This window comes from Bombina bombina, chromosome 6 (genome assembly GCF_027579735.1).
Source record: "Bombina bombina isolate aBomBom1 chromosome 6, aBomBom1.pri, whole genome shotgun sequence".
Classification (NCBI taxonomy): domain Eukaryota; kingdom Metazoa; phylum Chordata; class Amphibia; order Anura; family Bombinatoridae; genus Bombina; species Bombina bombina.
Window position 1 is genome coordinate 662,634,399 of NC_069504.1, and position 27,947 is coordinate 662,662,345.

The 27,947-nt window shown below is 36.3% G+C and overlaps 1 long non-coding RNA gene across 2 annotated transcripts in view; it reads left to right on the top strand.

Moving 5' to 3' along the window:
- LOC128663417 (uncharacterized) overlaps nt 1-27,947 on the top strand; it is a 131,716-nt gene that overhangs the window by 35,132 nt on the left and 68,637 nt on the right. The gene's annotated exons all lie outside the window — the stretch shown is intronic.

Below are 27,947 nucleotides of genomic sequence, written 5' to 3' on the forward strand. Positions count from 1 at the left end.
GCCCATAGCCAATTTTTCTTCTTATCCTTCTTTGTTCCCCCTTTTTTCTGCACAGAGTTCAAATTTGGACAGCAATGAATACAAATAACTTTCTCATTTACCGACCAAGGCTTTTACTCTCCTCTCCTCCCCTCCCCTCCCTTGCTCCTTTCACCAGGCGGTAGACCAGAATTAGATTTTGTGGCTCTGCTTGAATAGTAAGGTACTTATTTCAGGCCGCTCAGTCAAATCATCAAGTAGTTTAATTCTTCTCCCTTCTCCAATACATATGTGCCTTTATAGAGCTTTATTTTATGCAGGTATTTGAGAAACAAACAATCAGAGGTGCTCCTCTGTATGACTCACCCCCTTGGAGTACAGCGTTATCCCAGCGTTATGCAGGTCAGCAGCAGAAATCCTCAATGAGCCCGCCTCTTCCCTTGCAGCACCGGTGGGGGAAGAGGACCGCGGCTGTTGGCTACTCGCCCAAAGTTTTCCTGCAGAGTCCGTTCAGTAAGACCAGCCTCCCACCACACTCGCCTCCTCCCACGCAGCACCGGTGGGGGAGGAGGGATCCAGCCGCACGGCCCAGCTCAGAACTGCAAGGGAGAGTAAGAAAAAAGGAGACAGGAATCTCCTCCAAGTGCACCAAGTAGCGCTGCTCCCTGCATCAACAGAGTAGGTGAGTGAAATAATTACCAAAGTCCCGGACGTGGTCGAGAGGAACAAACTTGCTTTAGATTAATGCGGCAGAATTTTGCATCCTCCTGCTCTTGATATCTTCTCGCTTTTAGTCAGAAGCAAAGGGGGAGGGAGAGTAAGGGTTGAGACTTCTGTAGGTGTGTACCTGTCTTGGATTTAGTAATTATTTATGGACAAGGTAGAGATCTTTCTTTCAAAAGAGATTTCAGTACAGTGGGATGGAGTTCCACTGTTTAATGTTCCAGTAGCGTTGAGTCTTGCTAACCAGGCAGCAAGCCATAATTCCTCAGGGCCGGCGCGTGCCTTCACCACCAGCAGCTTGTAGGACTAGAGCACAGCACTCAGCCACCTGTGCTAAGCTCCTCCTCCAGAACCATACAAATTTAAACAACTTTCCAATTTACTACTATTTATATAATTTGCTTCATTCTCTTGGTATCTTTTGTTGAAGAAGTAGCATTGTACTACTGAGAACTAGCACTAAGTGAGCCAATAAGATGAGGCCTATATGTGCAGTTTACCTATGTATGCCTTCAGCAAAGGATATCAAAAGAACAAATCATATTAGATAATAGAATCATGAAAAGAAAACATTTGGGTTTCAGATCCCTTTAATTATGTGTTTAACTCCTTTGTAGGGGTATCACACATAGTGATCCATCACAAACCTTTAGGAATGCTTATTATTATTATATCTTTCAGAATATGGGGCCTATTTAACAAAGGTGCAACGCCGCCCCCTGCAGATTCACGGCCAATCAACCGCCAGCAGGGGGTGTCAATCAACCCGATCGTACTCGATCGGGTTGAATTGCAGCAATGTCTGTCCGCCTGCTCAGAGCTCCATCCAGAGCTTGATAAATGGGCCCCTATGCCACCTCCAGATTTTGAGGCACGATTTGACGCAAATAGGCAGGTACGCTTGATTATGAATAAGGGCCCCTAATTTTTATGATAAAATCGATAAGCTATTTTATATCTTTTGTTTTTATTGCAGCTGTAAGGTTTGAGGGAGGCAAATATTTGCATGAATTCTATATATAAATAGAGTGCTCTTTCATCTCTATTTTATCCAATGGATCTGGCTTTAAGATTTTGACAGTTATCTTATATCTGTTAAATCATCTTCCAAGTACAGTATAACATAGGATTTGGAAGAACTGCACGTCAGTTGTTGCATGACAATTTTGAATTTTTGGGCAAATAAATAATTTAAAACCATCTGCAAAACAACATTTGTGTAACATAAAAGAGTGAAAAACTATTTTGAGAAAAGATACTAGTTGCAGTAATGTATTGTGTGTTTTATATGTTCTCTTTAACAAAGGATACCTAGATAAATATTCAAAATCGATAATAGTAGTAGATTGAAAAGTTGTTAAAAATTCCATTCTCTATCAAATCCATATTTTAATTTTGACTTTACTGTCCCTTTAAGCTTTACAAGACTGTTGCCCCCTTATAAAACACAGACAATATTTTCTCAATGAAAGGAGAACAGATACAATATGGCTAAATACAGAGGGCTAGATTACAAGTGCCGCAGTAAATTATTTTTTTTCGTTAGCAAAAACATAGCAAGCGTCTTTTTGCACTTCTTCTGGTATTAAAAGTTTAATTTTTTTTTAATTTTGCTCTAGCTGTAACTCAAAAAGCATAAAAATCCTAAACTTTTTTTTTTTTTTTAAAAGGTAAGATTAGGTTTTTATTTAATTTTACAGGTAAGTTTTTTTATTTTAAGGTAGTAAGGATTTTTTTTAGTTAATTTAGGGGTATTTTAAATTGGGTTAAGTTAGGGGGTGTTAGGTTAGGGTGGTTAGATGTTAGTTTATAACTTTGCAATGTGGGTGGGCTGGTGGTTTAGAGGTTAACAGTTTATTTAGGTACTTTGCAATGTGGGGGGATGGCGGTTTAGGGATTAATAGTTTATTTATGGGTGTAAGTGTACTTTGTAATGTATTTTTGTTGTGTTTTAAGCAACTTCTTAATTTCGGAAAACAGTTTACCACAGCTCTTAGATTGCAGAAAGGATTGAAGCGTAAGAGGCGATTGTGCTAGTGCAAAACCGTTTGCGCCACGCTTATAATCTAGCCCAGAATCAGAGATACATATGTGAGAAGTTGCAAAACTGCAAAAATAAAGAAGAAAAAAAACAGTCCAGGAATCTGAGAAAGTGACAGATATATCATGTACCAACTTAATGAGACTAAATTGACAGCAAAACCAAAAGACATATTCATGATTGCAAGTATCAGATTTATATGACAGCTCCATAATCACGTGTTCTTAGTATTATATTTGACAAACAGTTTGACATTGATAGTAATTTAGAGAACAGATTTCTTGAACCAGTTAGAGGGTCGAAATAATAATGTGAGATTATTCATGCTCGACAAGCAACAAATTTTACATATTTTACTTTTATTTAAAATTCTTTATCAATTTTACTTTAATATTTGTATTCAGCAGCTGTCTGTATAAATGTCTGTTTAAATAGTATATTAATGTTTTATTTTAATATTTAATATTTTAATACATATATTATACAAAGTAGAAACTAAAACAAATATGCAAGTTATTTAATTAACTTTTATGGGCTTGATTATGAGTGGAGCGCTATAGTTTGCGCACAAGCGATATTGGGTTTTTAATGCCAGTTGCGGGCAAGTTAAATTCTGCCCATATTACAAGTTAAAAGTAAATGTGAGCCTGTGAGCACAATCATGATGTACGCTAGAATGATTACTGCATCTTCAGACCTTTGGTTAACTGTTACGCTAGTCAAAAAAATGTCACAAAACCCATCAAAAAAACATTTAAATGTATAGTTACACTCATAATAACACTATTTAATAACATTTATATAAAAAAATGCAATTGAAAGTTATAAAGGTTTAACGATCTCAGGTGTTAGGAAAAAAAGGCATGCAAAGGTCTTTAACATAGGGATACCTTATTAATACAGGGGTCAAGTCCAGCAGGAACGTATGGGAACGGAGTTCCTGCACTATTTTTGCAGGAGGAACTAAGTTCCCCCTGGACAGAGAACAGAAACGCTTCAGTAAACACTGCTGCTGCTGGTGGAAAGAGCTGGAACACAGTCTGGTTAGAGGGAAAGTGAGATCCTCTAGCAATGGGCAGTAACACTTTCTACAACACTAAATGCAAGCCTGTCAATGGTCCTGCTGTGTGATCACCACGCACTGTGTGGGATACATGGTGCTAACATTTCTGTGTGGTTTGCTCTGGGGAGCTTCCCTCAGCAGAAAGATGACTATTGCACCTTAAAGGGATACTCAAGTCAAAATTAATTTTTCAGAATTCAGATAGAGCATGCAATTTTAAACAACTTTCCAATTTACTTCCATTAAAAAAAAGTGCACAGTCTTTTTATATTTAAACTTTTTGAATCACCAGCTCCTACTGAGCAGGTGCAAGAATTCACAGAAGCACCTTAAGTGTATATGCATTTGTGATTGGCTGATGGCTATCACATGGTACGTGTATGCATTTGTGATTGGCTGAGGGCGATCACATGGTACAGGGGGAGTGGAAATAGACATAACTTTAAAAATTTTCAGAAAAAATATCTACTATTCATTTGAAGTTCAGACTAAGTGCTATTGCATTGTCTTGTTATCTTGCATTTGTTGATTATGCAAATCTACTGTGTTGACTGGTCCTTTAAGTAGGTAAGACTAGGTGTGACAGAGGAGGAGTCTGGAGTTGCTGTCAGACACGGAGGTCTCGGCCCGCCCTGGAAAGGAAGGAGAGAGGAGGAAGGAGGGTGTGTAGAACTGAAGCTAAGCTGGCTATGCACCATGTGAGTTAAAAACAAAGTATGAACACCATGGATCTTGACAACAGGCATTCATGTGTTTCTAGTTTAGTTATTTAAAGTTGTTTTAAAAAGTTTAGTTTACCACCAGAGAAAAAATGTGCTCATCAAGCAGGCAAGAGTCATGTCCTTCCAGCTTCCTGCTTTCTCTCTGATTGAAATTACTTTTAGTTCTTCCAGAAATAGCTGGGATGAGGTTTGCAAGTGTACACACAAAGGAAAATAGTTATTGCAATTAAAGGTGTGAAACATCTTGATACCAATATAATATGCAGTCTGTTTATCTATGTTGGTGTCTGTATGTCTATAAATGTATGGCCAGCAGGCCAGATTATGTGTAGAAAATGTATTTGCTGTTGATTCAACCTTACCAGTTTCATCCCAATGTGAAAGATGACCTGTTTTGCTTTCAGTGTGACTGTGCCCTCATGCCTCCTGCTTCGTCTGCCACTGCTGCCAGTGTTACTTACTTCACATTTATTTGCCATACTTGTTAATGGTAAAAGAAAGTGACACGCAGATGCCTTGTGACCATAATTTTATTTTGAATCACATTATCATTGTTTTCACACACAAATATTATCAAGATCATCATATCAGATGTTTACATTACACATTATGAGGGCCAGGGAGAAACATCTCCTAAAATTTTACTAATGCTCTTAGCTTTTTGGATTATTTAACATCACCTATATACAAATGCTTCTTCATGTGTTCTTAAAATGTGTGTCTGGCTTCTCAGTATTCAGTATCAGTTGAATCCTAAATTAAAAATAAAAATGTCACCCCTGCCATGTAAAAATGTAACCATGGTTGTCCATCCTAATGCCCAAAGGCAACCATTCAGCTTGGTTTTAATTTGTTTTTATTACCCAGAGTATTTGGATTATATACATATAAATACAGTGTGTGTGTGTGTATAAAATAATATTAATTGTGAGGGGGTGGAAGTCTTTGTGAGTTCCCACACTTTTTTTGGTAGGACTTGACCCGCAGATACATACAAAAACGTCTAAATATGTATATAATATATATATATATATATATATATTATATTTATATATATATATATATATATTTATTTACATGTGTGTAAATATGTATTTATGTGTGTATGTAATTACAGACATATATTCACATATAACACATAAATACATATGTATTGCTATATAGACATATGTATATATACAGGGAGTGCAGAATTATTAGGCAAGTTGTATTTTTGAGGATTAATTTTATTATTGAACAACAACCATGTTCTCAATGAACCCAAAAAACTCATTAATATCAAAGCTGAATATTTTTGGAAGTAGTTTTTAGTTTGTTTTTAGTTTTAGCTATTTTAGGGGGATATCTGTGTGTGCAGGTGACTATTACTGTGCATAATTATTAGGCAACTTAACAAAAAACAAATATATACCCATTTCAATTATTTATTTTTACCAGTGAAGCCAATATAACATCTCAACATTCACAAATATACATTTCTGACATTCAAAAACAAAACAAAAACAAATCAGTGACCAATATAGCCACCTTTCTTTGCAAGGACACTCAAAAGCCTGCCATCCATGGATTCTGTCAGTGTTTTGATCTGTTCACCATCAACATTGCGTGCAGCAGCAACCACAGCCTCCCAGACACTGTTCAGAGAGGTGTACTGTTTTCCCTCCTTGTAAATCTCACATTTGATGATGGACCACAGGTTCTCAATGGGGTTCAGATCAGGTGAACAAGGAGGCCATGTCATTAGATTTTCTTCTTTTATACCCTTTCTTGCCAGCCACGCTGTGGAGTACTTGGACGCGTGTGATGGAGCATTGTCCTGCATGAAAATCATGTTTTTCTTGAAGGATGCAGACTTCTTCCTGTACCACTGCTTGAAGAAGGTGTCTTCCAGAAACTGGCAGTAGGACTGGGAGTTGAGCTTGACTCCATCCTCAACCCGAAAAGGTCCCACAAGCTCATCTTTGATGATACCAGCCCAAACCAGTACTCCACCTCCACCTTGCTGGCGTCTGAGTCAGACTGGAGCTCTCTGCCCTTTACCAATTCAGCCACGGGCCCATCCATCTGGCCCATCAAGACTCACTCTCATTTCATCAGTCCATAAAACCTTAGAAAAATCAGTCTTGAGATATTTCTTGGCCCAGTCTTGACGTTTCAGCTTGTGTGTCTTGTTCAGTGGTGGTCGTCTTTCAGCCTTTCTTACCTTGGCCATGTCTCTGAGTATTGCACACCTTGTGCTTTTGGGCACTCCATTGATGTTGCAGCTCTGAAATATGGCCAAACTGGTGGCAAGTGGCATCTTGGCAGCTGCACGCTTGACTTTTCTCAGTTCATGGGCAGTTATTTTGCGCCTTGGTTTTTCCACACGCTTCTTGCGACCCTGTTGACTATTTTGAATGAAACGCTTGATTGTTCGATGATCACGCTTCAGAAGCTTTGCAATTTTAAGAGTGCTGCATCCCTCTGCAAGATATCTCACTATTTTTGACTTTTCTGAGCCTGTCAAGTCCTTCTTTTGACCAAAGGAAAGGAAGTTGCCTAATAATTATGCACACCTGATATAGGGTGTTGATGTCATTAGACCACACCCCTTCTCATTACAGAGATGCACATCACCTAATATGCTTAATTGGTAGTAGGCTTTCGAGCCTATACAGCTTGGAGTAAGACAACATGCATAAAGAGGATGATGTGGTCAAAATACTCATTTGCCTAATAATTCTGCACTCCCTGTATGTATATAAGTGCATTGGAGCCCTTTGCAGTTAAAGGGATACTAATCCCAAAAATGTTCTTTCATGATTCAGATAGAGCATGCAGTCTTAGGGCTCCATGTACTAAGAGGCGGGCGGACAGCTTCTTAACTCGCGAAGCTGTCCGCCCGCCTCCGCTACACACGGGCAGCGGATCTATTGATCCGCTTGCCCGTATGTATCATTACACACTCAGCGGAGTGTGTAATGCCCGCCCCTTCAGTCGCGCGACCAATCACGCGACTGAAGGGGCTGTCAATCACCGAGAGCGAGCGAGCTCTCGGTGATTTTGCTTCGCCACCTAAGAGGTGGCGTAGGGTGTAGGAAGCAGCGGTCTAATGACCGCTGCTTCTTACATTGCGGGAAGCAGGCTCGCATATGCGAACCTGCCCCGCAAAGGCTCCGGAGCAGCTTTCGCTGCTTCGTACATGGAGCCCTTAATCAACTTTCTCTTTTACTCCTATTATCAATTTGTCTTCATTCTCTTGCTATCTTTATTTGAAAAAGCAGGAATGTAAGCTTAAGAGCTGGCACATTTTTGGTTCAGCACCTGTGTAGCGCTTGCTGATTGGTGGCCATTAAAATAAAACATACCCACTCTGGCTTGCTTTTGGAAAGCTTCACATCCACTCCACTACAAAAATGCAGCCCTTAAGTCATCTTCTTTCTTGCTGTACTCTGAAACTTGCATTCACTGGGCAATGATAGTGTAATGAAAGAAGCAGAAAATTAAACTTCATAGAGAGCAACCCGAGAGCACTTTCATCCTCTAATAATATTTATGCCCATTGTAAATGTAGTTTAGCACCATATTACAGCTTCCTGTTACCTTAAAGGGACATTAATGTGTTACAGATTACTTGTTATACATTCTGCAGAGTACTAAATTATGGAAATACATCTGTATTAATATTTTTAGTAAAGTTAGCAGGTAAAATTGACCATTGGAAACACATTAAAGGTGTGCAAATGTTAGCGCACACTGTCCCTTTAAAGTTGTTTCTATAAGGCATGAATTACAAGGAAAATAATTTGTTCTCTATTTTAACCAAGGGAGCAGAGTTATTTAATTCCATATTGGAGATGCCCACATTTTTTTTAATTTTTTTTTATCAACATACTGAGATATATAAACATTATCACAGGATTTCATATAACAAGTTCAACTTTAAGAAATACAGGTCCAGCACACTAATAGCCCATGCCCCCTCTAGCCTGTGGAATATACATAAGTAAAGATCATACATAAATACATTGTCTGAATTTCAAGCAGTAATAACAAAACATGGTAAATTACATGAGCAGATATTATCAGGTGCATCACATTGGTGATATAACACATTCTGTAAATCTTCATCATCTTACTAATAGTATAGCAGCATATGTAGTGCGATAACAGGTGGGGACAGATTCTCTAGATGCAGACTGTAAGGGATTGGAAACTTTTCATGATTGCATTCACAAATAATTAATCAAATAGTTCATACATATATAGTATAGTACATCTATATCACATGAAAACACATATATGCCTTTAAGACCAATTATGCTTAACTTATAAGGTAAATAGAGAAAGAAATGTGTAATTCACTTGGATGATGATAGAAGTAGTATTACTCCATTTTCTTTTTTGGAAATTTCCCCGACAAATGATATGCTGAAAAACTTGAGAAGAATTTCCCCAAATGTAAAATTGAGGCCAGTCTTGGACCACCTATTAGGCTAGTATTGAATAAAGGGGGGGGGGGAATAGGGGAAGACAAAAAGGCCAATCATTGACCCAAACTATATACACAAATGGTAAAAATGATTCAGAATATAAATAGATTATCTCCTAATGTATAGTATCTGAGTAAAAAACATTTAAACAAAGACCAATAGACCGGCTACCTGCTTAATGAAAGTAAATTAAGAGAAATTGAAACATTTACTACTATACAGCTTTATGGCAATTGACTATTGTTTAATAAGTGGGTAAGGGGGATTCACATGATTAATCTGCCTTAGATAAGTCACAAATTAATCTAAGTGACCCATGGATAACACCAAATTTAGTGAAATATTATAGCTTAAGTATCTCCAGTAGAGGTATACAGTAAAATTCAATAAAATATATTCAAAAGGGATTGGTTATAACGTTGTGTTAGGCAACACATGAACTACAATAATTGCATATTCAGCTCTGCTGACATACCTTAATTAGGAACTATGGGAGTCAGGGAAGTAAAGCACTCTAATGTGTTTAACAAAATTATATAAATATGCTAATGAATGTCGAGTTAGCAGAATAAGGAAAATAATGCTAAGACATCAATTTTGACTCCTAATTCCTATTGGGTGACAGACTACAAAAATGTTAATGTACATACCAGAAAAAATGTCCTGCTGCCCTGGCCGCAGGCTGCAAGACACAAATATGGTTACTATGGCTATCAACCTTCCTAATATGTTTAACAGTAACCCAAACTGCTGGATTGTATAAACTAAGTATAATGAAAAACAAACTGGTATCTAGGGACCACTAAAACATAACAAATTATGTAATAAACATAATCCTATCGTTCTAATGGTATGGGTAAAATAAAACTCCTCTTTATTTTCTAAAATAAGCACAAAGGACAAATAAAAGTTGTCATATTTATAGGATACACTTTCTCTAAAACCTGCAGTAACTTCCACTGACTGCAACAAAACTGTAAATGTAAATAACCTTTTGCCAGGGGAGAAATATATATAATGTATTATGCCTATCACTTAAGAGAACTAAAAACACATAAAAGTAAAATATAGTAACCTAGCCTGCCTAACAGGAAAATATAACCATACTATCGATATGTCAAAATTATGGAGATCTAAAATGATGCATAAACATTTACAATATCATGGAAAACCTCTATTACGGCTAAACAAGTGGCACTAGAGGCTACCTAGATTACTATTCACTATATAGAACAAATTGAATAAGTGGCAATCTTAAAGCATATTCCTGTAAGTGAGAATTTCCATCCGGTACTAAAGCTTACAGGGTTAACAGATACCCAGGATCAAGAGCTATAATCTACAAAGCCACAAACTGATTCCTGACTGATGGTATACAAGTTAAGGGCTTTGAGATTCAGGAGTTATTATCATCATAGAAAAGCCCCTCACATTCACTCACGGAAAGACTTATGTGTTAATAAGAAATACTTCACATGAACTAAACATCTCCTATAAAGAATAAAAGACATACAGTAAATACATCATAATATAGTATAGTGACTGACAGAAGACCTTCACAATTGCATTTGTCGCCCCACTTGTCTCAGCTGCATAATTACTCCTCTCTGGTTCAAATAAAGAGCATACAACTCAACATAATGTTCAAGGAAAACATGTTATTGGAGTCCCAATTTGCCTTAAATGAAGAGTGAAAGTTAGGTACATTTTCAATATTCCAAGGGCGTTGAAAAACGATCTCAGGCATTTGAGAGTTCCTGTGCTGACTATGTTTTAAACTCTGGATCAAGACTAGCAGTGCACTCTGAGTCCCTTAACTAGCGAAGAACAATGCAGTCCATGTCTTTCAAACTCTGTGTTGTTTGCTTCTTGCAAAACAGGCTCAGAAGGATACTCACAAACACCATCCACTAAATCACATAACAGTTCGTCTGAGCCCTTTATGTTGTCCATCATGATAGCAGGCTACATCTGATTGATGTCTATGTACTTGAGATAGATCCAGTCTTGAAATTGTGCAGGCTACAGTGGAACCATTTTTTAATTTAGAGTGGATAGAGCGCTGGAACTATAGAATCCCAAACTCCCTATCTATATAAGCTCCTTCCAACTTATATATATGTAAGATATTTAAAAGGATTTTGTCAATATAGGGGCGTGGTACACTTAAGTGTACCACGCCCCTATATTGACAAAATCCTACAGTGGAACCAGGCTGTCCATTCTCGGGGCATAAGCTACAGAGAACATAGCTGGTGCCAAATGCTGGAGCCCCAAGGCATTGCCACCCACACATTGCGTGTATGTAGGATTGATCAGGAATGCCTCCAGTAGTGTTTCAGTAATGGTGGAACCAAACGCCATATAAAGGGTCTTGGTGAAGGCCACTTGATATTTATCAAGCAGGGTTTTTATTCCTTCAAGAAAAAATTTGGTCTCCATATTGTCAATACACACATTAAAATATGCAGTATATATGGGTTAGGAGTATGTTGTGTGCATTTGGCGATTCTTAACGACCAGATCCCAAAGGTATCCAGCCAAGGGGTCTGTATAAGGCCTCAGCCTCATAAATAGCTTTAGAACATCATTGCAGGCAGCAAACCAGAAAATAAAGGCTTAATTAGATTAGGTAGCTTGTTTAGATCCAAAATCTGTATTTATTTGAAGGAGATGGTTATTGTATATAAGGATGTTTTAAGAAGATAGCTGGAAAGCTGGAACAGCAATCGATGACACAACCGAACATGGCTGCTGCCCGGACGTTCCCCCATTAGCCATATATGCTATCATTTACATTACTTAAATTTATGATACCAGCAATTTGTCAGTAGTTTTAAGATACCTTACGCCTAGATTTAGAGTTTTGTCGGTAAAGACCCGTGGTGCTAACAAGGCTTTTTTTTCCAGCGCACCCTTAAGCCAACGCTGGTATTTAGAGTTGTCTGAATGGCTGCGTTAGCCTCAGAAAAGGGAGCGTTGAGCATAATTTAGCTCCACTTCAACCCTCAATACCAGCGTTGCTTATGGTAACGGTAAGCTGGAAAAACGTGCTCGTGCACGATATCCCCATAGGAAACAATGGGGCTGAGCTGGCTGAAAAAAAAACTAACACCTGCATAAAAGCAGCGTTCAGCTCCTAACGCAGCCCCATTGTTTCCTATGGGGAAACACTCTCTAAATCTGCACCTAACACCCTAACATGAACCCCGAGTCTAAACACCCCTAATCTTACACTTATTACCCCCTAATCTGCCGACCCTGCTATTGCTGACACCTACATTTTATTATTAACCCCTAATCTGCCGCTCTGGACACAGCCGCAACCTACATTATCCCTATGAACCTCTAATCTGCTGTCCCTAACATCGCTGACACCTATATTATATTTATTACCCCCTAATCTGCCCCCCCAACGTCGCCGCCACCTACCTACACTTATTAACCCCTAATCTGCCGACCGGACATCGCCACCACTATAATAAATGTATTAACCCATAAACCACCGCACTCCCGCCTCGCAAACACTATAATAAATTTTATTAACCCCTAATCTGCCCTCCCTAACATCGCCGCCACCTACCTACAATTATTAACCTCTAATCTGCCGCCCCCAACGTTGCCGCTACTATAATAAAGTTATTAACCCCTAAACCTAAGTCTAACCCTAACACCCCCTAACTTAAATATAATTTAAATTAAACAAAATAAATTTGCTATCATTAAATAAATTAATCCTATTTAAAACTAAATACTTACTTATAAAATAAACCCTAATATAGCTACAATAGAACTAATAGTTACATTGTAGCTATTTTAGGATTTATATTTATTTTACAGGCAACTTTGTATTTATTTTAACTAGGTACAATAGTTATTAAATAGTTAATAACTATTTAATAGCTACCTAGTTAAAATAATTACAAAATTACCTGTAAAATAAATCCTAACCTAAGTTACAAATACACCTAACACTACACTATCAATAAATTAATTAACTAAATTACCTACAATAATCTAAACTAAAATACAATTAAATAAACTAAACTATAGTACAAAAACAATCTGGGCAGAAGAGGTCCTCCAAGCGGCAGATGTCTACATCCAAGCGGCATCTTTAATCTTCAATCAACCGGAGTGGAGCGGAGCCATCTTGAATCCATCTGACGCGGAGCCATCCTCTTCCTACGATGTCCTAAGGCCGAATGAAGGTTCCTTTAAATGACATCATCCAAGATGGCGTCCCTCGAATTCCGATGGAGGACCTCTTCTGCCCCGATCCGATGAATGAAGAGCTAAAAGAGCTGATTACTTTGGGGCAATGCCCCGCAAAAAGCCCTTTTAAGGGCTGGTAAAATAGCTGATTACTTTTTAATTTAGGATATGGTAGGGCATTTTATTATTTTGGGGGCTTTTTTATTTTATTAGGGGGCTTAGATTAGGTGTAATTAGTTTAAACTTCTTGTATTTTTTTTTTATTTTTTGTAATTTAGTGTGGGGGGGGGTTGTACTATAGTTTAGTTTATTTAATTGTATTTTAGTTTAGATAATTGTAGGTAATTTATTTAATTAATTTATTGATAGTGTAGTGTTAGGTGTATTTGTAACTTAGGTTAGGATTTATTTTACAGGTAATTTTGTAATTATTTTAACTAGGAAGCTATTAAATAGTTATTAACTATTTAATATCTATTGTACCTAGTTAAAATAAATACAAAGTTGCCTGTAAAATAAATATAAATCCTAAAATAGCTACAATGTAACTATTAGTTATATTGTAGCTATATTAGGGTTTATTTTATAGGTAAGTATTTAGTTTTAAATAGAATTAATTTATTTAATGATAGTAAATTTATTTCGTTTTATTTAAATTATATTTAAGTTAGGGGGGTGTTAGGGTTAGGGTTAGACTTAGGTTTAGGGGTTAATAACTTTATTATAGTAGCGGCGACATTGGGGGCGGCAAATTAGAGGTTAATAATTGTAGGTAGGTGGCGCCGATGTTAGGGAGGGCAGATTAGGGGTTAATAAAATGTATTATAGTGTTTACGAGGCGGGAGTGTGGCGGTTTAGGGGTTAATAAATTTATTATACTGGCGACAATGTCCGGTCGGCAGATTAGGGGTTAATAAGTGTAGGTAGGTGGCGGCAACGTTGGGGGGGGGGGCAGATTAGTGGGTAATAAATATAATATAGGTGTCAGCGATGTTAGGGGCAGCAGATTAAGGGTTCATAGGTATAATGTAGGTTGCAGAGGTGTCCGGAGCGGGAGATTAGGGGTTAAAAAATGTATTATAGGGTTTGCGATATGGGGGGGCCTCGGTTTAGGGGTTTATAGGTAGTTTATGGGTGTTAGTGTACTTTATAGCACAGTAGTTAAGAGTTTTATGTTCCCGCGTTAGCCCATAAAACTCTTAACTACTGACGGTTGGAGTCTTGTCGGTAGAGGCTCTACTGCTCACTTCTTCCAAGACTCGTAATGCCGGCGTTAGGCAAATCCCATTGAAAAGATAGGATACGCAATTGACGTAAGGGGATCTGCGGTAGCCTCGAGTTGTGGAAAGAAAGTGAGCGGTAGACCCTTTCCTGCCTGACTCTAAATACCAGCGGGCGTTAAAAAGCAGCATTAGGACCCCTTAACGCTGCTTTTTAACCCTAACGCAGAACCCTAAATCTAGGCGTTAGTTTGTAAAACCTAATCCTTGAATGTTTGTGTCTACAGTGACATGATTTTAATAAAATTAATATCAACTGTAGAAGGCAAAGGGATGTTTTATTTTCTACAGCTTTAGTTAAGCTTATATTTGGTTATAAGGTTACTGTAAGTTAAAAGGACTTGAAACACTTTGAGATTGTACTACAAAATATTTCATTATATATAGTAACAAAACCATTTTAATATATTTGTATTATTTATGTTGGACCCTGTTCGTGTAATGTAATCTTGAAAATTGTGTTTTTTCCAAATCTGAGAACTAGAAGTGTACAATGCAGCCTACAAAAGCAAAACCCAGTCCTTAAAGGGACATGAAACCCACATTTTCTCTTTCATGATTTAGACAGAGCATACAATTATAAACACTTTTCTAATTTACTTCTATTATCTATTTTGCTTCATTCTTTTGATATTCTTTGCTGAAAAGCATATCTAGATATGCTTAGTAGCTACTGATTGGTAGCTGCACATAGATGCCTCCTGTGATTGGTTCACAGTGTGCATCGCTATTTCTTCATTAAAGTATATCTAAAGAATGAAGCAAATTAGGTAATAGAAGTAAATTGGAATGTTGTTTAAAATGATATTCTCTACCTTAATCATGAAAGAAAATGTTTGGTTATAGTGTCCATTTAACTGGTTTCAACAGAGGTGATAGGATACTATGAAATAATGCAAGTTTTGTCTACAAAATTACAGGGTCTAGCCTAGTCTACTCCAGTAGATTTGACTTATCCAAATAAAGCATATGGTGGGGTAGTTTTACCATTAAAAACTATTGCAGGAAAAAAGTTGTTAGAATGGTCAAAATTGAAATGTGCATGAGTATTTGAATTTTAAATAGAAGCATTTTTGGAATATACTTCCATTATTCAAACACCATGCATGCTCAGAGAGCAGGACGTAGTGTGTATTGCATCAGTGAAGACTTAATTTGTGTCATACAAGCCAATACTGACTCTCTAAGAAGGTGTGGTGTTTGAATACTAGTGCACGGGCCCTCACAGCATATGTGTGTATGCCGCTGAAAAACAGTAATAACTTTTACTACAAGCATTTTTCATAATCAAAGTATATTGCACAATTGATTCTATTTTAAACTGAAATGCACCTATGCACATTTACATTTTGACCTTTATATCCCTTTAATTTATTTAGAAACATTTTCAAGTATGTAAATGTATTGCAAAACTAAAGAAAAATCTTGTAATTACAAGGTGTTTTTTTCCCTTTAAGGTTAAATCATACTCTTATGTCTGGGGGTGGTTAAAGACATAGGGGGAGATTTAATAAGCAGCGGATGCTGCTTTCTCTGCACGAAGTTTCCGGCGAGCCTGAAACAAAAGTTCCAAAGCAGCGATCGTAAGACATTTTAGGTGGCAGACTGCAATCATCCCGATCCAATCAATTGATTGACTCCTCTTGCTAGCAGCCGTATGGCCGCGAATGTACAGGGGCGGCATTGCACAAGCATTTAATTAGAAATGCTTGTGCAATGTAAAATGCCGACAGTGTATGCTGTCTGCATTTAGTAATGCCGAGCGGACATGATTCGCTACATGTTTCTACTCACCTAATACCTCTTGAAAAAGAAAGCTATAGGGTGTGTTTGGTTTATGTAACAGCAGGATTTCTGCCCGACTAGTATTATTCTTTCTAATGGCCATGTTTACATAGTTGCCAATAATGATCTATCAACAGCCATTAAGGTAAAAGTGTAATTTTAATGTTTACTGATTGTCTTTTGACAGATTATATAGTACAGGATTTTCAGCATATCAGAACATCAGCAGCATATAAGAATTACTGTCTCCCATTAATATTAATGGGATGCAATAAATGATAATCACAATTAAAGGCTGCATGTGCACAGCTGTGGGTTCTTTTTCCTTTAAAATCTAAGAAGTCACTAAGAGCTAAAACATGAAACACAATGAATTATGGTTACTTCCTGACAAGTCTTTCTCGCACTGGTAAAATGGATTGCTGAAGTCTGTAAGCTGTTTGTTAAACATAAGCCACAGACAGGTTTGTGCACCATTACATTTTTTTGCTTTACAGCTGGTGATTATCGGGAACTATGTAAATGCGGCCAATATTTATATTTATTGCAGCATCTGCTGGGCATGACTCAAAAGGAACTTATTATCAGCATATAAAGCTAAAAGTAAGTTAGTTTCTCCAAATGTAATCCAAGTTATGTGTTTTCTAAAAGATAACAGCAAAGAGTTTAAATCAAATTGAATAAGACAGGCAACAGACACACTGACAAGTTTTGCTAAAAAGTATTATAATGATCTCTAGAAACTAGGTTAACATTAAAACTAGCAAAGTGTCCTCTTTTTTCCCATCTCTATAAATAATGTTAAAGGAACTGTCTACTTGATTTTTTTTTATTGTACTTAAGATAGATAACGCCTTTACTACCCATTCCCCAGCTTTGCACAACCAACATTATTATATTAATATACTTTATAACCTCTAAACCTATAAATGTATGCCTCTTTCTAATCCCCTGCAGGTCACCTCTTATCACAGTGCATTTTATCAGCTGTTCACATCCAGACAGTGCTAGTTCATGTGTGCCATCCAGATAACATTGTGCTAAGTCCTGTGGAGTTAGGCAGCAACCAACACTAATTGGCTAAAATGCAAGTTTGTAAAAAGCACTGAGATAAAGTGGGCCGTCTGCAGATGCTTAGATACAAGGTAATCACAGAGGTAAAAAGTGTATTCATATAACCGTGTTGTTTATGCAAAACTGGGTAATGGGTAATAAAGGGATTATCTATCTTTTTAAACAATAACATTTTTAAAGTAGGCTGTCCCTCTAAAGGGACATTAAACACATTTTACGGTTTGAATATGAAATAAAAAAAATGTAATGTTTCATTATGTGTAATAAAACAACTTTGCTATATTCATTTATTTTGTCCCCTTTTCCTGTAATGTAAGCCTGAAATGAAGTGTTTTCCAAATCTGACAACTGTCAGTGCACATGGCAGGGCATTACAAGCCTAACCCTTAGCCACATATATTTTCCTTATTGGCTTCAGAAGAGATTTTCAAATTGAAGATCATGCTAACAAAACGATAGCTGAAAACCTTGTCTACTTTAAATTGGCTCCTTCAAATAAGGCAAGTGGCGAGTGGAGTTTGACTATTGAAAAACAATTGGCGCAAAGTGATAAGACAAACTCACCCAGTATGTTAATTTATTAGAAAACTGCATTATAATCTTGTAATAACAAGCAGCTAGATTACGTGTTATGCGAGCTATAGGGAAATTAACGAACGCAACAAAAGTTGCGTTATTTAACCCCCTATAGCACTGCCATTAAAAGTTTTGTAAAACCTGGCTTGTGCGTGCGATATGGTGCTTTTAAGCTCCATACCACACACAATCCAAGCACTGTTTTGACGTGCTCGAGCACGCTTTCCCCATAGACATCAATGGGGAGAGCGGGTCAGAAAAAAGTCTAACACCTGCGATTGCGGAAAGAAAAGCTCCGTAATGCCGCCCCATTGATGTCTATGGGGAAAAAAAACTAACGTTTAAACCTAACACCCTAACATAAACCCCACGTCTAAACACCCCTAATCTGCTGCTCCCAATATCCCTGCCACATAAATAAAACTATTAACCCCAAATCTGCCGCTCCCGATATCGCCGCCACTATACTAAAGTTATTAACCCCTATTCCCCTGCACCCCAACATCACCCACACTATAATAAATCTATTAACCCCTATTCCGCAGGTCCCCCCGACATCTCCGCAACTAAATAAAGCTATTAACCCCTAAACCTCTTGCCTCCCACATCATACCACTAAATAAACCTTTTATCCCTAAACCGCCAGACCCCCACATCGCAACAACCTAAATTAAACTATATTAACCCCTAAACCTAACCCTAACGTAACCCTAAGCCTAACAGTAACCCTAAACATAACCCTAACCCTAACACACACTAACTTTAACATAATTAAAATGTAACTAAATTAAACTTACAGTTATTAACTAAATAATTCCTATTTAAAACTAAATACATACTTACCTGTGAAATAAAACCTAAGCTAGCTACAATATAACTAATAAGTTACATTGTAGCTAGCTTAGTTTTTATTTTTTATTTCACAGGTAAGTTTGTATTTATTTTAACTAGGTAGACTAGTTATTAAATAGTTATTAACTATTTACTAACTACCTAGTTAAAATAAATACTAACGTACCTGTCAAATAAAACCTAAGCTACCTTACACTAAACCCTAACATTACAAAAAATTAAAAAACACTAAAATTACAAAAAATAAAAAAACCTTCCATTACAAAAAATAACGAAATTACACAAAACAATAAAAATTGTAATACCTTTTAAAAAATAAAAAAACACTGCTAAATAAAAAGCCCTAATCTATAATAAACTACAAGGGCCCTTAAAAGGGCCTTTTGTAGGGCATTGTCATAAAGTTAACAGCTCTTTTGCTACAAAACAAAACAAAAAAAAACCTATTTTGCTGCCCAAGCCCTAATCTAAAAATAAAAAACAAGTTTTTAAAATCCTGCTTGAACGATCTTCATCCAGGCAGCAAGAAGTCTTCATCCAGATGGCCTCTTCTATCTTCATCCAGGCGGCGAGAAGTCTTCATCCATGTGGCCTCTTCTATCTTCATCCAGGTGGCGAGAAGTCTTCATCCAGATGGCCTCTTCTATCTTCATCCAGGTGGCGAAGTCCTCATCCAGGCGGCGAGAAGTCTTCATCCAGGCAGCCTTTTCTATCTTCATCCAGGCGGCATCTTCTATCCTCATCCCGGTGGCGTGGAGTGGGTCCATCCTGAAGACATCCGGCGCGGAGCATCCTCTTCATACGGTCGCCGCCGTACACTGGATCTTCAATGCAAGGAAACATTTCAAAATGGCGTCCCTTGCATTCCTATTGGCTGAAAAATTTGAATCAGCCAATAGGAATTAGAGCTGCTAAAATCCTATTGGCTGTTCAAATCAGCCAATAGGATTTAAGCAGCTCTCATTCTATTGGATGATGAATCAAGCAGGATTTCAAAAAACTGTAAGTGGATCATTGGGGGTTAGTGTTAGGTTTTTTTAAAGTTTTTTTTGGGTGGGTTTATTTTGGATTAGGGTTTGGGCAGCAAAAGAGCTAAATGCCCTTTTAAGGGCAATGCCCATACAAATGCCATTTTCAGGGCAATGGGTAGATTAGGTTTTTTAGATAGTTTTTTATTTTTATTTTGTGGGTTTGGGGGGGGTGGGGGTTTGTAATGTTAGTGGGTCTTTGTAATTGTTTATCAGGTAAAAGAACTGTTTAACTTAGCGCAATGCCCTAAAAAAGGCCCCTTTAAGGACTATAGGTAGTTTATTCTAGATTTGTTTGCTTTTTATTATTTTGTGGTGTTTTTTTTTTTTAAATAGGTATTAGAATAGGCATAATTTTTAATTTTTTTGATAATTTGTTATTTTGTGTAATGTATTTTTTTCTTTTTGGGGTGGGTTTTTATTTTTAGATTAGGGCTTGGGCGGCAAAAGAGCTAAATGACCTTTTAAGGGCAATGCCCATACAAATGCTATTTTCAGGGCAATGGGTAGATTAGGTTTTACTTTATTTTTATTTTGTGTGGTGGGGGTTTGTATACTGTTAGTGGCCTACAAAAGGCCCCTTTAAGGGTCCCCCAAAATGCCCTTGGGGGCCCTTGGTAGTTTATTATAGATTAGGGGTTTTTTTTTATTTTGGGGTGGTATATTTTTTTTAAGGGTATTAGAATAGGAATAATTTTTATTATTTTGTATAATTTTTTTTTGTAATGGTAGGTTTTAGTGTAATGCAGGTTTGGTTTTATTTGACAGGTAGGTTTGTATTTATTTTAACTAGGTAGTTAGTAAATAGTTAATAACTTTTTACTAACTAGTCTACCTAGTTAAAATAAATACAAACTTACCTGGGAAATAAAAATAAAACCTAAGCTAGCTACAATATAACTATTAGTTATATTGTAGCTAGCTTAGGTTTTATTTCACAGGTAAGTATTTAGTTTTAAAGGACCAGTCAACACATTAGATTTGCACAATCAACAAATGCAAGATAACAAGACAATGCAATAGCACTTAGTCTGAACTTCAAATGAGTAGTAGATTTTTTTTAATAACAAATTTCAAAGTTATGTATATTTCCACTCCCCTTGTACCATGTGATAGCAATCAGCCAATTACAAATGCATATACGTATAGTCTGTGAATTCTTGCACATGCTCAGTAGGATCTGGTGACTCAAAAAAATGTAAATATAAAAGACTGTGCACATTTTTTTTAATGGAAGTAAATTGGAAAGTTGTTTAAAATTACATGCTGTATCTGAGTCATGACAATTTAATTTAACCTGAGTGTCCCTTTAAATAGGAATTATTTAGTTAATAATTGTAAGTTTAATTTAGCTATATTTGAATTATGTTAAAATTAGGGGGTGTTAGGTTTAGGGTTAGGGTTAGGGTTACGTTAGGGTTAGGTTTAGGGATTACTAGATTAATTTAATTTATTACGATGTGGGGGGCTTTTGTTTTAGGGGTTAATAGATTTATTATAGTGGCGGCGGTGTAGGGCTTAATAACTTTAGTACAGTGGGGGCGATTTGGGCGGACGGCAGATTAGTGGTTAATAATATTTAAATAGTGTTTGCGATGCGGGAGGGCAGCAGTTTAGGGGTTAATAACTTTAGTATAGTGGCGGCGATGTCGGGGAGCAGCAGAATGGGATTAATAATTATTTTTAGTGGCGGCGATGTCGGGAGCAGCAGGTTAGGGGTTAATAAGTTTAATAGAGTATTTGCGATACGGGAGGGCTCGGTTTAGGGGTTAATAGGTAGTTTATGGGTGTTTAGTGTACTTTGTAGCAGTTTAGTTATGAGTTTTATGTTACAGTTTTGTAGCGTAAAACTCATAACTACTGCTTTTAGATGGTGTTACGGATCTTGTTTGTAACGCAGGTTTTTTAGCCTCACTGCAAAACTCGTAATGTCAGCGCTATAGGAATCCCATGAAAAAACGTAATTTTTACGAGTGCGGGACTGACGTTGCGTTACAGGCTAAAATGCTTGTGGTACAGCTATACCGACAAGACTTGTAATGGCTGTGGTGCTGTTTTAATGCTGAAATTACCATTTTTTTCAGCGTTAAAACACAAACGCACAACTCGTAATCTAGCTGAAGGTGTTTTACTGTCCTTTAAAAATCTTCCCAGTCTACTTGATCAAGTGCCTTTTTGTATTTCTCACTTAACTTAAAATTGTTTAAATCATGTAATAAAAACAAGAACAACGACAGAAAGAAAAATAAAACATAACTAAAAACAATAAAGTCAAAAGACATAGAGTACCCAAAAAATCATGGGTCATATTAGTAGTTTCAACACTGAAATTGTTGCAATGCCATTCCAGCAATCCTTAAAAACTCCTGTCTGCTTTGATCTGTTAGTGATATAGATGTAGGGGCTGACAGTGACACTGTTGGATAATTGGTGATCTCTTGTAAGACTGGAATCTCCTTCTTCACAGAGGCTTTGCCCCTTTCTGGTGATGTATAAGGAAAGTGTATTTTATTTTTAATTGTTCTATACTGTCCATGATCACAGTACTTTACAAATACAAAGTCATACAATGTATTTTAACATAAAGAGAAGCACAGTGGGAATAAGTGCTTCATTTACTAAGCAGCAGAGACTGCTTTGGAGACTTTACCACAAGTTAAGATACAATGGTCATACTCATTTGTTGTTTTTGATTGACAGGTCCTTCTCTCGTGTGATTAGTTGTGTGAGAGCAGGTGGCAGCACTGCACAAAGAAATCCTTGTGCAATGATAACTGTGTACAGAGGACAAACTGGTTTGGAACATATGCCAGATAGTAAATGAGGCCTCTAGTGTAGATACTGAATAATGAAAGATATTACATATAATAATGGACCATTCTGATTGTGTTTCCATAAACCACAACATAGCAGGCTGCATCCAAACCAAACAACTTGGGTAGAGTGTAGAATGTGAGTTATACAATTTCAGTTATGGAATATATACAAAAGCATATTGCAGTTGTTAAAGGGAGAGTAAACACCTTATAATTACAAACATTTCTGTTATGCTGCTATAGAATACCATAGCCAAGTCATAATGTTTTAAAAATAAATTAACATCCTTTATACAGCAATTATTTTTCAATAGCCACCACTTGCCATATTTGGCTTTACAAAGCTATCCACAGTCATAAAGTTAGTATAAAGTATTCTGTTTTGCAGTTGTTATCTGATAAAGCCAATTAGTGTAAAATGTGTAGCAGAGTTAGCCCTGAGAACGCAGCAGTGTGCTTTTAAGTAGTGTAGGGGTTATTGCAGTGGAGGGTTATGTTGGTTTGGGGGTTAATAGTGTAGGCTGCGGTAGGTTTATATTGTTGTGCGATATATGCAAAAGGGATCTTTTACTTTAAATCGCCAATGTAGGTTGCAACGCCTCTTGGAATATTTTGCCAGCATCGCCACCTAGTGCAATGTATAGTAAAATGCCTCTCAGTGATGCTGCCTTTAAACACTGATGCCAGCCTCTTGGTATATTTCGCCACCTTTCTCAACAATGCCACAGATCCCTTTTGAATATATTGCTGCATCGTGGCAGTTTTGATTATCAGTATAAAGTGTGTTCCAGATAATACAGTAGGTGTCAGACACTCACATAAACCTTCATTTGTTTCTAGTGTTGAAGTATGAGTGCACCTAGTCCTTAATCATGCTTCATGATGACTTTGCAGGCTAACCATGCTTCACATCTTTCCTTAATTTGCTTTAACTGATTGCAACTTCAAAACAATAAACTTTAAGTCTGTGACTAGTCTTGTTGCCTGCCGACTCAAGCTATGATTGGCTCCTTCAAATAATGCAAATGGTGGGTGGAGTTGGCTTACTGAAAAACAATTGCAGCATACAAGATATTAATTTGTTTTAAAAATGTTTAGATATATTATTCTTCTATAGCAAAACAACAGAAATGTTTTTAAACTACAAGGTTTTTTACTGACTCTTTAAGACATACAATTTTGTAAAAGAAAATGTTGAGTTTCAGTGGAAGAAGACGTTCATGTTATTGTAAATAATGTTTCAATGCAAATATAATTATTCGTAATTGATATTCTCTGTTTGTGGTGTTTACATGATTAAATAAATTGAGGGAAGAAGCATTTATTCAATTTATTTTAAGATAATATAATTATGGAAACCCAACCAAGTGTAATCTTTTCTCCATTTAGAGCTAATTTAACCCCAAGGAATACAGCTTGTAATGGCCGTAAAAAAAATTAAAAATACATTTACTATCACATAATTAAAACATTTAAAGTTGGCAGCTGTAGTTAACAAGAACTCACGCAGGATCTATTTTTTTTTTAACTAAGACTTGAAAATGTCATGTTTGTTAATAAATGTATCTGTCGCTTTGTTTATTTATTAAACTAATTAAATATAGATGCATAAGAAATACGAGCGTTACAAATATCAAAATAGCTTGAGTTTATTTAAAGGTTTTAATATTGTTATTAGTAAAAATGATATCATATGATAGTAAGACAACTATGCATAATACTCTATCATTCAAAGTTGTTATATTTTGACTCTATACATTTTGTAGACACACACATTATTTATGTCACATGATAATAATGACTGTTAAACTATATTTTTATTATTTGTCACTCTGCTTCTTAAGCTTGAATATTGTATGATGAACCAGGTTGGAATTTGTCAGTATTTTCACCTTAGAAAAGCAGTATACCATTTTACGCAGTAATTATACACTGACAAAGAAGACAAAAAAATAAGAACGATCCTGTATGACTGCTTTGTCAGATTTGTACAATAACAATGACACATTACTCAGTGTTGCCAGGCAGAAATATATATTTATATATATATACACTTGTGTAAGCCACAGTAATGACTTCAATTTAAAGACAGCATTGTTCACTTGAAGGATGTTTATATATTAAGACTTTACATGTTTTTGTTTCCATTATTAGTATCTCTAAACTATATTGCAATAGATTTGCATAGACAATCAATTTAATTTTTGAAAGTGTTTAAAACCTGTCATTTTGTTTGAATAATCTGCATTGTTTTATCATCCCTGGCTACAAACCTTGAAGTGCCTCTTGAATGTTGCTTATTTTACTTCACTGTAGCCAATTAGGCAAAGATGTAAACAATATCCTATACATCAACCAATTACTGTGCAGCATGTAGGATTGTCAAAGTTCTGCATTCCACAGAATTCACTTCAGTCTCTTTTGATTGAAGTGGAAGCACTACGTTATTCACAGTGAAAATACAGGCAAAATAAATAATGAAAGGGCATTGCATTTTTTTTTAGTTTTGCATAATTATGCATTTTGGGCTAGATTACAAGTGAATCGCTAAATTATCACGCCCGCAAACAGGCAAATTTGCCCGTTTGCTGGTGAGCGATAATTAACCATTCATTACATGTGGCTGGTTATTGCTACAGCAAGCTTGCGGTATCAATTAGCACCCAGACAATTAACCAGAGATTTGATCTCTGGTTAATTTTCTAAAAGTGCCCCAAATGCCCTCAAAATAGAGGGCTTTATAGTTTTTTATTTTAAAATAAATTAGTATTTTTTTAAAAAAAAAATCAACTGCACTAGGCAGTTTTTGGGGTCTAAAGTTGGTGGGAGTGGGGTGTTAGAAAAGTGCCTTTATATTGTGGTCTATGGGAACTGTGTGTTCTAAGTAAATATATATGTATATGACAATATACATATATATATATATATATATATATATATATATATATATATATATATATATATATATGTGTTAATAAGTGTATTTACACACATTAGCACACAAATATATATGTATATAGTCATATAGCGATATTGAAAGAGATGATGCCGGCACACTTCAGGATAAAAACCAAGTCTTTATTGAGTCACATTAAAATAGCAAGATCACGCCTTACATGTTTCGATATTGTTGCCTTAGTCATAAGAGTTGGCTAAGGCAACAATGCTGAAACATGTAAGGCGTGATCTTGCCATTCTAATGTGACTCAATAAAGACTTGGTTTTTATCCTGAAGTGTGCCGGCATCACCTCTTTCAATATCGCTGTTGACTATCCCTGCCAGCCAGGCACCTTTTCCTTGAGTGGTTCAGCTGTTGCTGATTGGCGCGTTATCGGTCACATAGTGGAGGAGTGTCTGTGACACTACGGAGTACCCGGAAGTGAGAGGACATAACGAGCAGAGCAAGTGGTGTATTCCGGTTGTGTGGAAGTGCATCTGGCTAACCACTACGGATCCTACGGACGTACAGCGGAATCCCTGACCTACTTTCAGGCTGCATTGGTCTCCACTACGAATAGCGGTGAGTAACCGGTCTCGTGGAAGAAGGCATTTGATTGCTGTTTGAGGGATTATAACTGCATGTTTGTAGTGGGAGCCTGTGACCGCAAAATAGCTCTGATTTTCCTCCTATTGGGAAACTCATTATGCATACATATTTTATGCACCATTAAGGTCTTTTTGTGATTTGAGCTGGTCCGCTATTGCTACATACTACATTTTGGTATATAGTCATATACATATATAATTAAAACTATGCTGCCATCGCTGCGCTACTTACCCCTTCGCTGTGGTACTTACCCATTCACTATGCAAGGTTCTGATACCGTCTGAGTCTATGGAAGTGTGCTCTTGTGAGTGCAATGCTTCTGTGCAATGCGAATGTGAGGTCGCGTTCGCATTGCACCTAACTTGTAATACCAGTGCACATTAGTATTGGTATTTCAAAGTGGATCGCACATATTGCTTTAGCGAAAGGGATATATTGCTCTCCAATTGTAATCTGGCCCTTTATTGAGAATACAATTTTGAGTGTAATGTCCCTTTAGACATGACTGAGATAAAAAAAAATACACTGCAGGGTGTGCCAGGCAATTATCACAAGATCCAGTAGCACATGACCTAGTCAGTCTAGCTAGAGTATCCCACTAATGGCATTACATTAGTACTCACAATATATGAATTTGTCTTACACTGATATATATTAGTTTTCAAAAGTTAAGAATGTCAAACTATTAGTTTATAAAAACAATAACCTTCTATGAGCAATATCCGTATGTGAAATCTTCATAGGTTTATAAAAATATACTATTCTGTGATTGATGTGAGAAATTAGGGAAACTTGAGTGCAGAAAATGTTTTCTATATAATAATATTCTCTGAAAATAATCAAAATGGCATACCGGACTTTATTAAAAGAGAATAATGATGTGAAAAAAATCCCGACTCTCTAGACAAGAAATAAATATAGAGATCTTACTTTTCATGGGAATAAACATCGATAGTTCACATATAAAAATCCCTCTTCAGCTCTTTATGCTTTAAAGACATTTGTCAATGCAAAATAACAATAATCAAACAATGTATTTTCCTCCAAGAAGAATGTAAAGAAATAAAACATAAAACCACAGGGGGAATATAAAGTTCTCCACTATGAAAAACATTTTTTAATTAGCTATGTCATAATCCTATATCTCTGATCAAAGGAAATGCTAAACAGGAAGTTCATAAGAATTATTCTGGATTATGGTGTTTAAAATTGGATGATAGATTTTATTCAACTGAATACTGACTCAAATAGAAAATAAAACAGTATTTTTTTTAATAATTAATGAAGAAAAAAGGGAAATAAAATAAATAAAGGTTTGCTATTAAAGGGATATGAAACCCTAAAACATTATTTTGTGATTAAGACAGAACATGCAATTAAAAAAAAGTTTCCAATTTACTTCTATTACCAAATTTGCTTTGTACCTATGATATTCTTTGTTGAAGAGATACATAGGTAGGCATCTGGAGCACTACATAGCAGATAATAGTGCTGACATCTAGTATTCTTGCAAAACTGCTGTCATATAGTGCTCCAGACATATGCACACTTCTGATCTTCCCTGCTTTTTAACAAAAGATGCCAAAAGAACAAAGAAAATTGACAATATAAGAAAATATTTTAAAAATCACATTATCTTTATCATGAAAGAAAAATGTTGGGGTTCATGCCCCTTTAAATAGTACCATAAATTTGTCTCTGCTAACATTTCTCATTATATATTATATCTCATTATATCATTTATATCTCCAGTTTAACATTTTTAAACTTGAA